Source organism: Lolium rigidum, chromosome 4 (assembly GCF_022539505.1).
Source record: "Lolium rigidum isolate FL_2022 chromosome 4, APGP_CSIRO_Lrig_0.1, whole genome shotgun sequence".
NCBI classification, from domain to species: Eukaryota; Viridiplantae; Streptophyta; class Magnoliopsida; order Poales; family Poaceae; genus Lolium; species Lolium rigidum.
This window is the reverse complement of record NC_061511.1, coordinates 227026596-227042292: the sequence shown is the minus strand read 5'-3', so window position 1 is coordinate 227042292 and position 15697 is coordinate 227026596. Positions and strand designations below refer to the sequence as shown.

The 15697-nt window shown below is 41.6% G+C and overlaps 2 long non-coding RNA genes across 2 annotated transcripts; both read right to left on the bottom strand.

The window, feature by feature from the left end:
• Positions 1-242: 242 nt before the first annotated feature.
• LOC124649670 lies at positions 243-11697 on the bottom strand. The gene is made up of 4 exons (XR_006986752.1): positions 11650-11697; positions 925-982; positions 741-815; positions 243-562 (listed from the first exon to the last, which is right to left on the bottom strand). It is a non-coding gene; the product is annotated as an uncharacterized LOC124649670 (long non-coding RNA).
• A 283-nt stretch (positions 11698-11980) lies between these two features.
• On the bottom strand, positions 11981-14322 carry LOC124649671. The gene is made up of 5 exons (XR_006986753.1): positions 14175-14322; positions 13917-14068; positions 12843-13006; positions 12315-12404; positions 11981-12219 (listed from the first exon to the last, which is right to left on the bottom strand). It is a non-coding gene; the product is annotated as an uncharacterized LOC124649671 (long non-coding RNA).
• Between the last annotated feature and the right edge of the window lie 1375 nt (positions 14323-15697).

Below are 15697 nucleotides of genomic sequence, written 5' to 3'. Positions count from 1 at the left end.
AACAAATTGGAGCAGCAGCCACTGCTGTCCAAAATGTAAGGCCAAGACAGCATGATTTATCACAATTACCACAGAAGACAAAATAAGCAATATCACGACTTAAACAGACAGAAAGTGTATCAACACAAAGTCTTCCTGGACAATAGTTCGTGTCATGCATAGAAGTAGATAAAGAGCATATAAAGCTAAGCCCGTATTCTCTACATAGGGTCTGGATGAAGAACGGTCTTGCAAGCCTCCCAATAAGCCAGAGGATGTACTGCGCTTACACAAAATAACTTTTACATAGCGCTATCTACATAGCTACCACAGCAGGTCAATGCCGCAGCAGAGAAGACACATCCAGCGGAAGCATATAGGCATATAATAAGGGCATCACATTAGCCACATTAGCTTGATGCTGTCAAGGCGGTGAGCCCATCTCGCTAGCTTGCTGATGTATGGAAATCACACCAAGTACCAGCGGACGCGAGGTAGTGAGCATTACTAACATATACTGATGAGCTCTCACCTACCCCTGCAGCCGAGCCCATCATGATGATATGGTTGTACAGAACATGACCTGGTAAACAGAGAAAAGAACAAATAACAAAGAACCATTATAGTGTACTGGTACTCGGAAACAAAAGAGTCCCGTGAAAGAAAGGAACGACATAGAAATAGAACTATTTCAAGATAGCAGTATCAAAGATCATAAAAGTGTATACACAAAGTAAGTAGGTTCAACCTTATACACATACCGTTTGCAGATACAACAGACCAACTTCTGGTTTGGTTTGTTGCCCATCCCACACGAGTTAGCAGCAGTGCCAGTCCTAAGACATAAGAATGAGTGCACGATAAGGAATTTTTTCAACCTAGGCGACACATCGGGAAGAACTAAATAAGCCAAGAAAGTTCAACAAGAGAAATAGAAGTGTAAACCCTAACTTTGGCCTAGCTTCATATATTCTCTTCCTTATCAAGTATGGCAAACTCATGCCTACATTTGCACAATAGTAACATAAGAAGGCAGACACAACCTTGACTCTATTCAAAGAAACATATGCCAGTTTCAAAAAAGATCATAGTGATACAAAGCAAAATGTAAAAGCATGGACAAATGCTATTAAAATAGAATGACAATAGAATAAACCGGACACATGGGCAAAAAGTAGATTTAGCTATATATGCCAATCTAAAGTCACAAATACTATAGTTAACACCAAGCCTGTTATATTTCATTCAGCTACCTCATTATCTACTCCGTTGTGTTTCCGCTTTAACTACAAAAAAAAATCATTCTTACATTGTGAAGGCATCACGATATCTCAGGACACTTCAAAATGGTGTATCCATAAATGGAGGATCTAGAAAGGGAGGTAAAACAACTATGATACCTCGCTACGGCCAGACCATATTGATCTAGCATGTAACAATCAAACATATTTTTGTAATACAGACTGGAGCATGATCTGAACATATATATTAAGCAAAAGAAATGGGGAATCGGGATGACATAACTGCACATGTAAGTGATATGCTGGGTCTTAAATGCAAAAAACTACAGAACTGCATTTCGTAGTAGAAGATACAAATCAAATATATCAATTAGTTAGAAGTAAATAGTCAAACAGAAAAGAGAGCTCAGAATGGCATATGGAATACGTGATACAGTTGCTATTGAAATCTATGACGATCACACAACAATTAAGCTAAAGAATTCGCCAAGAAAGCCTACCACAACCCAAAGATATCATGCGGGCCGTATTGTCTATACTGACCAAAAATTTGAAATGAGTGCTCGTAATTGTAATAGTTCTATTAATATTTTCAATCCTTTCGAGCCAAGAGAGTATGCAACAGTATGCTTACCTTGCCTGATTAGCCGTATTCTCTATATTAAGTGCTTGGTAACTATCTCTTTTTCTTACTCCAAATACATTGCAGAACTGTCCATAAATTTTAAGCTTATAGACAAAGTTTTGTAGCATGCAATTTTTATCAGTTTTCCCGTTTGCAGGCAATACTAAATTATGAGAAGGTTTTCAGGATAAATTGGAACATCCCATAGGTCACGGCTTAATCCTTTTCTTCATCTAAAGTTCAGAACTACATAATATAAGATGAAACAGAAATATAAACCGGTCCTATTTAATTTAAGTTGAGAATAAATACATTTAACTGTGAGGAAACAAAATACGGCCAAGGTTGGCTCAGCTAACAAACCATGGTAGAAACATGCACAAGACACAGCAGGCTATAATCTAGGAAAAAGTAGATAAAGGGGAGCAGCGTTTTGGCACCCGAGCTCATTTGCTCCTGGTATCTGGACCGTGAATCCTAGACTTGGGATGTGTGACCAGTCATTTTCGTTGTCAGCAGATGTGAGCGGAAAAGCAGTATACACTGTAAAGTACATGTGAATTTAATGCGGTGGACCCTTATACAGAACGTGGGCTGTGACGGAAGGTTTTGCTGGCCGTTAGCATGATTTCACGCGTCGCAGCAAACTGACGATTGCAGAAAAAAGGAAAACACAACTTTAGCTTGAGGAGGGCCGCAAGCCCGCATCGGCGATCTCTACGGGGAGCTGGCCACGCTCGAGCCGACCATGGCCTCCGTCATTGACACCGAGTCTCCGACTACCATGGGACTGGTCGACTGGACCAAGTCTTGCCAGTATACGTCGCCGTGATGACATGAATCAGCCGTGGCGTCAGGCGACGCTGACCTGGTCTTGCGAGCCCGTCGATGTCGCCATTGCTCTGGTCGTCACCTCTGTGCAACTCCCATGATGCATGTGTTTCTTGGCGGATGAGAGCGGGGCAGCATGTCGCAAGTTTGGCCTCGAGGACGAGCCGACACAACTTCATCATGTGACGTTCGGGTGCGGAGGTATACGACTTCATGTCACTCGCGACGTCATCCTGTGTCTCCTCCCAGCGAAAACCCAGCCGCACACTCTCCTGCGGGTGCATGAGAACTCCCACGACGGCACGCAACACGCTGGAGGGCAAGCTGTGGGTTGCGGCGAACGCTCACCGGCAACCGCACTGCCCTCTTGTAGCACCACCGCTTCAACCTGTCCAGTTGCCAGTGAGACGAGTAGGCAACATCGCCAAGTCAATCTCCGCTGAATTTGGGAAGGATGCGTAGAAATAATTGTGTGGGCAATGGAGACAGAGATGATGCATCATGCATCGGTACAGGAAAGATTCCTCCCTTAGTCCCTTGTACCGTCATGTACTATTGGCCAACAACAACGCTCCGCATTGAGTATGTCTGACTAAATGGACCCGTGCTCTCTTCAAAACAAAAGATACAAAAGGATGTACATGGCAGAATACACTGACAAGTCAGAATATGGTTGTACATGATTGGCCTATAAAACAGGAGCATCTAGACCCGAGAGTCGAAACGAATTTCCGTAGATAAAGCAACTATATACTCACAGTCCATTGCCATTTTAAATATTTTAACCATGTCCATATCAAGAAGGAAACTACATGCTTCAGCGATCATGAGAATCACATTTCAAATAGCTTCTCAAACTACAGTAAAGCTATAAGTATATTACAATCGCAATCATGCTGAAGCTAAATCGAGTGGGGACCTCAACTTGAAGTGTTGCTCTGAAAACTTACTATCTGCTAATTAACGAACGAGCGATTCTTGGAAGAAATTGCCAGGGAAGAAAAGCAGTTTATTTTTGTTTACTGAACTTTTTGACGAAATCTGAACAATCAAATCTGGCAGAACAGCTAGCTAAATCACATGATTATTTTGAACGCTATCAGAAGAGAGAATAACCTTCTGAGGCAAACATGGTAATATGTATTCCTTACTGATACGTCCCGACGTATCCATAATTTCTGTTGTTCCATGCTTGTTTTATGACAATACTTACATGTTTTGCTTGCACTTTATGATGATTTCATGCATTTTCCGGAACTAACCTATTAACAAGATGCCACAGTGCCAGTTCCTGTTTTCTGCTGTTTTTGGTTTCCAGAAAGGCTGTTCGGGCAATATTCTCGGAATTGGACGAAATCAACGCCAAACCTCCTATTTTCTCCGGAAGGCTCCAGAACACCGAAGAAGAGTCGGAGAGGGGCCAGGGGGCCACCACACCACATGGCGGCGCGGGCCGGGCCTAGGCCGCGCCGGCCTAGGGTGTGGCGCCCCGAGTGCCCCCTGCGCCGCCTCTTCGCCTATAAAAGCCCTTTCGACCTAAAAACGAGTACCAATTGACGAAACTCCAGAAAGACTCCAGGGGCGCCGCCACCGTCGCGAAACTCCAATTCGGGGGACAGAACTCTGTTCCGGCACCCTGCCGGGACGGGGAAGTGCCCCCGGAAGCCATCTCCATCAACGCCACCGCCTCCGCCATGCTCCGTGAGTAGTTCCCCCATGGACTACGGGTTCTAGCTGTAGCTATGTCGGTATACTCTCCCCCATTACTTCAATACAATGGTCTCATGAGCTGCCTTACATGATTGAGATTCATCTGATGTAATCGGTGTTGTGTTTGTCGGGATCCGATGGATTGTTACATTATGATTGTCTATCTACAAAGTTTATGAAGTTATTGTTGCTGCAATCTTGTTATGCCTAATGCTTGTCACTAGGGCCCGAGTGCCATGATCTTAGATTTGAGCTCTATACTTATTGCTTAGATTGTATCTACAAGTTGTATGCACATGTCACTGTCCGGAACCGAAGGCCCCGAAGTGACAGAAATCGGGACAACCGGAGGGGATGGCGGTGATGTGAGGGACACATGTTTTCACGGAGTGTTAATGCTTTGCTCCGGTGCTCTATTAAAAGGAGTACCTTAATATCCAGTAGTTTCCCTTGAGGCCCGGCTGCCACCGGCTGGTAGGACAAAAGATGTTGTGCAAGATTCTCATTGCGAGCACGTACGACTATTATTGGGAAACATGCCTACATGATTAATGATCTTGATATTCTGTCTTAATGCTATTTCAATCCTATCAATTGCCCGACTGTAATTTGTTCACCCAACACTTGTTATTGGAGAGTTGCCACTAGTGTAGATAGCTGGGAACCCCGGTCCATCTTTCATCATCATATACTCGTTCTACATGTCAACTGTTTTCCGGTGCCATTGCTCTCATATTACTATTACTGCTCGCTGTGTTATCTGTTACTATTGCTCTCATACCATCTGCTACTTTCACATCACCCCTGTTGCTAGTGCTTTTTCAGGTGCAGCTAAATTGACAACTCGGTTGTTAAGGCTTATAAGTATTCTTTACCTCCCCTTGTGTCGAATCAATAAATTTGGGTTTTACTTCCCTCGAAGACTCGTTGCGATCCCCTATACTTGTGGGTCATCAAGACTATTTTCCGGCGCCGTTGCCGGGAGGCATAGCTCTACTCATAAGTTCACCCGGGGAGTACACTCTACCTCTCTCTCTACTTTTATTTTATTTTGTTTTGCTAGTTTACTTTTGTCTAGTTTATTTGTGCTTAGTTTATTTCTGTCTAGTATTAGTTTGCTTAGTTTACTTTTGCTTAGTTTATTTTTGTCTTGTTTTATTTGTCTCATATACCCAAAAATCCATAAAAATTTGAAAAACCAAAAAATTAAAAATTGCTGTTATGGGAGAACCTACAACCTACTTGGAGCTTATAGAATGTTATAATTGTTATAGAGAATCAAGAACTGGTAAAATAATGAGTGCTATGATAGAAAAATTGAATACAATTGCTAAAATCTTGCTTGAACGCCATGATATAAACTGTTGCTCTCAACAGGATACTAAACATCTTAAATTTCAATGTGGCTTTAGTGAGGAATTTTTAATTAAGAACTATAATCGGAATTGCTATATTCATTATGGGTTCGAAGAGGTAGAACAATTTGTCTTATTTATGGGAGCCTCCGAGATAGAATCCTTCATGGTTGAGAATTATGAAACTTGTGTTGTTTGTAAGGGCCTTAAAGATTATGTCTCTACTATCCTTAATTCTTGCATAGAATGCTACCAGTAGGAATCCTTATATCCTTGATTATAAAGAGAGACACATTAATGCACAAGAATGCACTCACAATTTGCAGGAACCGATGGAAGAAGAAATTGATGAACCTGAAAGCTCATTGGATGAAAAAGAGGAGGAAATTGATGAATGCTCATTGGATGAAAAAGAAGAGGAGAGTGACGAACAAAAGGGGGAAGAATGGATTAGCTACCCATGTCAACCTTCTAATGAGAGTAACTCTCCATCTCTTACACTATTTGATTGTCCTCCATGCTTACCGGAAGAGGTTGAATGTTATGTTCCTGTGGATTCTCTTGAAATAGTACCTATGAGTAATACTTGTGAGAATGATTATGCTACTGTTATATATGATAATCCATGCTACTTTGATAAATCTTATGATAATGCTTTGTTTGTGCCTGATGTCGAAATGCATGGTACTAAAGAATTTTGCTTGGCAAATGTTTATGATAAAGCTCTAGATGATGGTCCTATGTTACTTGATACTATTAATTGTACTACTAATGAAAATGGGATTGGAGAGTTCTTGACTTATTCTATGATTCCCATATCTCTTGAGATTGATCAACTATCTTGTTATATTATTAATAAAAGTAAGTTTGAAAGTTTTAATTCCACTATTCTTGAACTTGATAAAAATTATGTGTTTGGAAATCATGAAAAGTATGCTGCATGTGATAGTTATATTGTTGAGTTTGTTCATGAAGCTACTGAAAATTATTATGAGAGAGGAAAATATGGTGGTAGAAATTTTCATGGTACTAATACACCTCTCTATGTGCTTAAAATTTTGAAGTTACACTTGTTCTGCCTTCCTATGCTTGTTACTTTGCTTTTCATGAACTTGTTTATTTACAAGATTCCTATGCATAGGAAGCATGTGAGACTTAAATGTGTTTTGAATTTTCTTTTTGATGCTCTCTTTTGCTTCAAATACTATTTCTTGCGAGTGCATCATTAAAACTGCTGAGCCCATCTTAATGGCTATAAAGAAAAAACTTCTTGGGAGATAACCCATGTGTTATTTTGCTACAGTACTTTGTTTTATATTTGTGTCTTGGAAGTTGTTTACTACTGTAGCAACCTCTCCTTATCTTAGTTTTGTGTTTTGTTGTGCCAAGTGAAGCCTCTAATCGAAGGTTGATACTAGATTTGGATTACTGCGCAGAAACAGATTTCTTTGCTGTCACGAATCTGGGTCTAATTCTCTGTAGGTAACTCAGAAAATTATGCCAATTTACGTGAGTGATCCTCAGATATGTACGCAACTTTCATTAGTTTTGAGTTTTCTGATTTGAGCAACGTAAGTATTTTATTAAAATTCGTCTTTACTGGCTGTTCTGTTTTGGCAGATTCTGTCTCTGTTTTTTGCATTGTCTCTTGTGGACTTTAAGCGAGGTTTTCTAGACGTGGAGAGCTGTAGCTAATGTTTTATTGAGTTCTTGCAATGTGCCACTACAGGACCAAGGTGGATTCAAATTTTTTGAGTACTAACCCCTCTAATGAAGTTTGTGAGAAGTTTGGTGTGAAGGAAGTTTTCAAGGGTCAAGAGAGGAGGATGATATATGATCAAGAAGAGTGAAAAGTCTAAGCTTGGGGATGCCCCCGTGGTTCATCCCTGCATATTTCAAGAAGACTCAAGCGTCTAAGCTTGGGGATGCCCAAGGCATCCCCTTCTTCATCAACTTATCAGGTTCCTCCCCTGAAACTATATTTTTATTCGGTCACATCATATGTGTTTTACTTGGAGCGTTTGTGTGCTTTTATTTTTTGTTTTGTTTGAATAAGATCGGATCCTAGCAATCCTTGTGTGGGAGAGATACACGCTCCGCTTTTTCATATGAACACTCGTGTTCTTCGTTTTACTTTTAATGTTCAATGATAAAAGTTGGAAGCTATTGCACTTATTTATATTTGGTTGGAAACAGAAAATGCCTCATATGTCTTGGATAATTTGACACTTGGCAATTGTTTTGAGCTCTCAAGTAGATCATGATTAAGTTTTTTTTCATGTAGTCTAAGCCTATTAATGGAGAACTACCGTAGAGCTTGTTGAAATTGGTTTGCATGATTGATCTCTCTTAAGGTCTAGATATTTTCTGGTAAAAGTGTTTGAGCAACAAGGAAGAGAGTGTAGAGTATTATAATGCTTGCAATATGTTCTTATGTAAGTTTTGCTGTACCGGTTCATACTTGTGTTTGCTTCAAATAGCCTTGCTAGCCTAAGCCTTGTACTGAGAGGGAATACTTCTCATGCATCCAAAATACTTGAGCCAACCACTATGCCATTTGTGTCCACCATATCTACCTACTATGTGGTATTTCCTGCCATTCCAAAGTAAATTGCTTGAGTACTACCTTTAAACAATTCAAAAATTATCACCTCTGATTTGTGTCAATGTTTTATAGCTCATGAGGAAGTATGTGGTGTTTGTCTTTCAATCTTGTTGGGCAACTTTCACCAATGGACTAGTGGCTTCATCCGCTTATCCCATAATTTTGCAAAAAGAGCTGGCAATGGGATTCCCAGTCCCAAATTAATTAACAAAAATAGACACTCCTCAATGGTATGTGATTGTTGGATGGCACCCGAAGATTCGGTTAGCCATGGCTTGTGTAAGCAAAGGTTGGGGGGAGTGTCATCATCATAATAAAACTAAACTAAAAAGGCACTCCTTCATGGTATGAGATTGTTGGCAGGCACCCGAGGATTCGGTTAGCCATGGTTTGTGAAAGAAAGGTTGGAAGGAGTGCCACCCAAAAATAAAAATAATTCATGGGAGCCGCTCTTGAAGGTTTGTCTAGCAAGGGGGTTAGAGTGCCCACTACCATTCGTTGACAACAACAAACACCTCTTAAAACTTTACTTTTATGCTTTCTTTATGTTTTCAAAACCAAAGCTCTAGCACAAATATAGCAATCGATGCTTTCCTCTTTGAAGGGCCATTCTTTTACTTTATGTTGAGTCAGTTTACCTACTTCCTTCCATCTTAGAAGCAAACACTTGTGTCAACGGTGCATTGATTCTTACATACTTGCATATTTGCATTCATCATATTACTTTGTGTTGACAATTATCCATGAGATATGCATGTTACAAGTTGAAAGCAACCGCTGAAACTTATATCTTCCTTTGTGTTGCTTCGATGCCTTTACTTTGAACTTATTGCTTTATGAGTCAACTTTTATGCAAGACTTTTGATACTTGTCTTGAAAGTATTATTCATGAAAAGTTTTCCTATATGTTATCTATTTGTTAGCAACTATAGATCATTGCCTTGAGTCACTTCATTCATTTCATATGCTTTGTAATAGTATGATCAAGGTTATGTAAGTAGCATGTCACTACAGAAATTATTCTTTTTATCGTTTACCTGCTCGGGACGAGCAGGAACTAAGCTTGGGGATGCTGATACGTCCCCGACGTATCCATAATTTCTGTTGTTCCATGCTTGTTTTATGACAATACTTACATGTTTTGCTTGCACTTTATGATGATTTCATGCATTTTCCGGAACTAACCTATTAACAAGATGCCACAGTGCCAGCTTCTCGTTTTCTCGCTGTTTTTGGTTCCGGAAAGGCTGTTCGGGCAATATTCTCGGAATTGGACGAAATCAACGCCAAACCTCCTATTTTCTCCGGAAGGCTCCGAACACCGAAGAAGAGTCGGAGAGGGGCCAGGGGGCCACCACACCACATGGCGGCGCGGGCCGGGCCTAGGCCGCGCCGGCCTAGGGTGTGGCGCCCCGAGTGCCCCCTCGCGCCGCCTCTTCGCCTATAAAAGCCCTTTCGACCTAAAAACGCAGTACCAATTGACGAAACTCCAGAAAGACTCCAGGGGCGCCGCCACCGTCGCGAAACTCCAATTCGGGGGACAGAACTCTGTTCCGGCACCGTGCCGGGACGGGGAAGTGCCCCCGGAAGCCATCTCCATCAACGCCACCGCCTCCGCCATGCTCCGTGAGTAGTTCCCCCATGGACTACGGGTTCTAGCTGTAGCTATGTCGGTATACTCTCCCCCATTACTTCAATACAATGGTCTCATGAGCTGCCTTACATGATTGAGATTCATCTGATGTAATCGGTGTTGTGTTTGTCGGGATCCGATGGATTGTTACATTATGATTGTCTATCTACAAAGTTTATGAAGTTATTGTTGCTGCAATCTTGTTATGCTTAATGCTTGTCACTAGGGCCCGAGTGCCATGATCTTAGATTTGAGCTCTATACTTATTGCTTAGATTGTATCTACAAGTTGTATGCACATGTCACTGTCCGGAACCAAAGGCCCCGAAGTGACAGAAATCGGGACAACCGAAGGGGATGGCGGTGATGTGAGGGACACATGTTTTCACGGAGTGTTAATGCTTTGCTCCGGTGCTCTATTAAAAGGAGTACCTTAATATCCAGTAGTTTCCCTTGAGGCCCGGCTGCCACCGGCTGGTAGGACAAAAGATGTTGTGCAAGATTCTCATTGCGAGCACGTACGACTATTATTGGGAAACATGCCTACATGATTAATGATCTTGATATTCTGTCTTAATGCTATTTCAATCCTATCAATTGCCCGACTGTAATTTGTTCACCCAACACTTGTTATTGGAGAGTTGCCACTAGTGTAGATAGCTGGGAACCCCGGTCCATCTTTCATCATCATATACTCGTTCTACATGTCAACTGTTTTCTGGTGCCATTGCTCTCATATTACTATTACTGCTGCTGTGTTACTGTTACTATTGCTCTCATACCACTGCTACTTTCACATCACCCCTGTTGCTAGTGCTTTTCCAGGTGCAGCTGAATTGACAACTCAGTTGTTAAGGCTTATAAGTATTCTTTACCTCCCCTTGTGTCGAATCAATAAATTTGGGTTTTACTTCCCTCGAAGACTGTTGCGATCCCCTATACTTGTGGGTCATCACTTACCGTAACTAATACCATATACCGGAAGAAAAAGTGTTGTATGGAAGAAATTATAAGAAAGACATTTTTTTGCCACAAACACAAACGTGAAGACAAATCTATACACATAATTGAATGTATTTACCAATTAACTTTAACCATCCCACCATATTAGCATCATAAAAAATAATCAAACACCTTGGTAGTTACTTTCATCTACGAAGCAACATTAAAACAGAGATAACATCATAATATCGCTAATGCCTCCCATTCCTCTCTCTCTCTCTCTCTCTCTCTCTCTCTCTCTCTCTCTCTCCCTCTCTCTCTCTCACTCAGGAATAATACCTAGCAAAAGGATACCAAGAAACATCCACATGAACATGCCATACTTGAAAAAATCAAAAAACAACACTCAATACTTATCAAACATTCAGTACAAAAGATGAATTGCACTATAGCCTTATGTAGAACTTATGCAGCTACCCTTAAGCAGTACCAAATATGCTTACTGGCTTCCAACAAGGCAACTTATCTGAAACATGAAACACTTTTTAGATGGTATTATCTCTAGCTAACCAACCTCGGCTATATCATCAAACCAAGTACACATTCCTCAAGAGTTAGCACCACATTTTAAAATGTGTCTATTCTTTCTTTCTTTCTTAGAAATGCACCATATTGAAAAAAATTGTCCTGTGAAATTCTGAAATTTGCAAGCTCTGAAATGAAACTGACCTCACATTATCCATACAGGCTTGTGGTCTACAATCACCATCTTGAGCTGCAACCATACAAAGAATTACAAAAAATAGAGTTATTAACAAGCTGTAGGAAAAGAAAAAAATTCTACACAAAATTAAACCTGCAACAATAGGCACTAAAACAGTCAAGCGTGAAACCATATTACAACCACAGCTTTTTCGTGAGCTCATGTCATATAAACGACTGAAATGCTGAAAAATTGAGTTTCTAGCAACCCAAAAGATTATGATCTTACAAAAGAAATTAAGGATAAAAATGATGATGATGGCCTAGAATGGGGGCTGTGAGGTGAACTTGCCTCCCTTATGATCCTGACACCAAGGTTAAACGCATCGAAATGATACCACTGTTGTAGCAATGAGGCATTGCCAGTCTATTGTCTCCTTCACAGTGGAGCTCCTCCTCGCCGCTTGGTCAGTGGATGAGAGACTGACACCTCCCACTGTGTCAGCGGACAATCGGCTAGCGCACATGTCTTCTAGAACCTCCCAGCCAAGCATATACACACCTTGTATATTTGATTGCTATGCCATCACAACCACACTGCGAAAAAATGCATTCAATATACTAAACAACCTTTGACAATGGATTTACCATAACACCTTAAATAGTTGGTTTTACAGTCTATATAATTATACCGGGAGCCGCTGGCTGGGGAAGATTCGTAGAAACAGATCTCCTTCACGCTACTGGATATGGTCTCTCGCAAACATATAAAAGAGGCTCACCTGCACCCAATGAAAACATCGTTCTTCAGGCTGTCTCATCTCACTCCATACTGCTATCATCTTAATCTGAGTAAAAAGGAATCACAACTTGGGATAAAAAAGGAACAAAACCACACACTGACATGTCAGATCAACATGAACTCAGTGATTTATCACCAATTTAAATACAAGATAACCATATGAAAAGCGTCATATAAATGATCTCTCATATATTCCAGATAACCTTTGATAGTTCATAGCCGGCAACAAGCCTATCAGCAACAGGTAGACAAATTTAGAAACTCAATACAGAGTTGCATCAACAAATATGCCATTTGGATGACTAATACTTCAGTCAAGCAAGAACAGGGATGTGACTACAAAACCATTCAACCATAGCTTATGGCAACACAGAGAGAGAAACCATACATAAGGGGAGAAGGATCGAGAGAAGCTCACCTTGGCTTCAGGAAACTTGTTGTACATCAATGCAGGCATCTCTCCCCAAGCTGCACCAGCGGTCATGAACACCACTCCAGCAGCCTGTCCCGACGGGAGCGTTGCAAGCCGTGCTCGCTGTTGTCTGGCATCACTTGACCTCTTCTTTCCTAGACCTGCGCACACTGTTTTCAAACAATCAATTAAATTAGCAATTGAAAATCACAGTGTTTGACTCTAAAAAAACTGAGCGCTAGAGGATGTAACACACAAATATAGAAGAGTACATGATAGTGAATTAAATATTTGATTACATCTACTCAACTGATAAAATAGGAAGTAGAACATTAAGTAGGAAATGAACACAATGAACTCAGGATCAACAACTAAAGTTATTTTCTCATAAATACAATGGAAAATTTCAATAAGCATCCATGGATTAACAGATTTAGCAAGACCGTGTAGGATAGATGGACAAGCGCTACACTGTTTTTCTTAATTAAATCCCCCAAAACCAGGATTTTCTTGACGCAAGCAAGATCCAAGAACCAGCAAGAAAACATAGACATTTGAGGACCCCGAACCTGAAGACTCCGAACCATAAAAAAAGAAAGATGCAAGGTAGCTCTAAGAGAACATAAGCATTCGCCTCAAATGAGAAAAATATGGAATCCCGACGAACTGTCGACGATTAGAGAACGGTAGTGCACATACATGGTTTATCTTGAATCTCAAGCATACATGCGCTACATTTGTTTTCCATGTCCCCAAAACATTCAAAACCTGGCGCAGGCGCGTGTTGACTCAAGGAAGTTTCTAAACAATAGTTATCAAGTGAAAATGAATCACAGAATCACAGTAATGACAAACTAACCAGATTCTTAATATTGCCTTATTAGATAAGTGTAATAAGCCGAGCGAGAGTTACGCTTTGCAACCTGTGTGCAGAAACAAACAAGTTTATAACTAAAAAAAAGCTCCAAAGGACAAGCTCAGCCTCAAGTGACCAAAACTATTCATTAACATGGCTGATGGGTTCACTTTATAAGGAGGGAAACTGTAGCACAAGAGAAACTCTGTAGAAGATGAGCGTACCCATGAAGTTGCTTCTTCATCTGCTTCTTGATGTACTTTTCACATTTGGTTTCTGGAGCTTGAGGGAACAATTCATTTTGCTTTCTCTTGCTTCTCTCTCTTTCTCATGTAATTCACAAATTCTTTGCTTTCATAACCACTGTTTCTTCCCACTGCAAAGGTGCACATACAGGTTATTTAGCTCAAGAACAGCATACCATATAGCTTAATCTGCAACTAAGAAAGCAACTAACTACCCAAACAGAATTACATACGAACCTCTTTTGACCTATAAGCAACAACATCAATAATCTCCTTGAGATAAGAATATTATGTTGCCATACTTGGTAGTGCCTTTTCTATCCTTGAAGCGTCTTTACCATGATTATCGTCCATAATACCTTCTAATGTTTTGGAGGACGGTGGATACCATCATTACCCTGAAGTCAAGAAGTTCAACATCAGACAAAATTAATTTGTATAAACTGAACATGACAAACTAATTGTGGAACGACCATTACTGATATGAAACATAGGGAACCTAATCATAGTGCTAATGGGAATAGTGCACTTAGAAGTATAGCCCAGCGACTCCCAACTTTTTTGCAGTAATAAGGCAGTACTTAAGCATCGCTTTCAGTAGTCTCACCAGATGCCAACAAAGCTATAGGTTATGATAGTGTTGACTTAAAACAAGACACGTAAACCATCATGTGACAATTGCGTTATTAGTTGCTAGCAAGAAACGCATTGTAGGTGTTTATAAAGCTAGAAAATCTGTTCCACTTGTTTTGTTCATGAGGGGATCGAGAACATACACAGAGACCAAGATGAACTCATAAATTCCGTTAAGCACCAAGAGATCAACAGTCGTTCTAACACGAAGCGAACAAAATCCTGATATTGTGATTTACTTATTTAACAAGGCATATGATTTGGATCACACATCTAGTCTAGAAAGTAAAACCAGTTTTGTTTTATTGTTTCTTGGACTGAGCTTAAATACATCAGAATCTACATCTCAGTAGCGTTTAGCTACGAACTATGCATTGTGATGCCAAGCCAGCGAGAGCTCTGGTCTGACTCTACTATTTCTATGTGAGTTCATGTTTCTTACCTATGTGCATACCACTCTATCCCCCACACCGCAAATTAAATCACTGCAGGCCCGAACAGCCCCAGATCCTTCATGGTTCGCTCTTATTCGACTTGGACAGCCGCTTGACCTCGTCGCTGCAGTCAAACCTGCACTGTAGGCTTCAAAAAAATCGGTTCTTTAAGGGGAGAGGGGGAAGACATCACATACCTAGGAATGTAGCAATAGGGCGCCACAAGCTCCACCTTCTTCATGGATTCTAGGGAAGCAGGTCACCACCTCCCGGCCATCCTCCCCATCTGCCGTGTGTCGTTGAAGACCAGGAGGAGAGAAAGCGGGAGATCCGGATCTTGGTCCGCCAACCGCTGCCACGCAGCCTCCTCCCACCCGACCTCGGCCAGGCGCGCCTCCTCCTTCGCGTCCGCCGCGGCCAGCACCGCCGCCGCTACCTCGACCTCAACTTCCTGCTGCTTCACGAGGAGCTCCTAGGGAACCCCGTCCACCGCCCGCTGCCGCGCCGCCTCCTCCCGCCCGTCCTCAGCCAGGCGCGCTTCTCGCATGAGGCTCGCCGGCCTGGCCGTGGTCGCCGCCCACGAAAGGGTCTGCCGCTCCGTCCTCGGCGGCGGCCATCCTCGACGCGCCGAACACCGCCTCCAGCCGCCGTCGCCGCTGCTAGGCGCGTGCTCACTGCCTCCAGCCGCCTCAA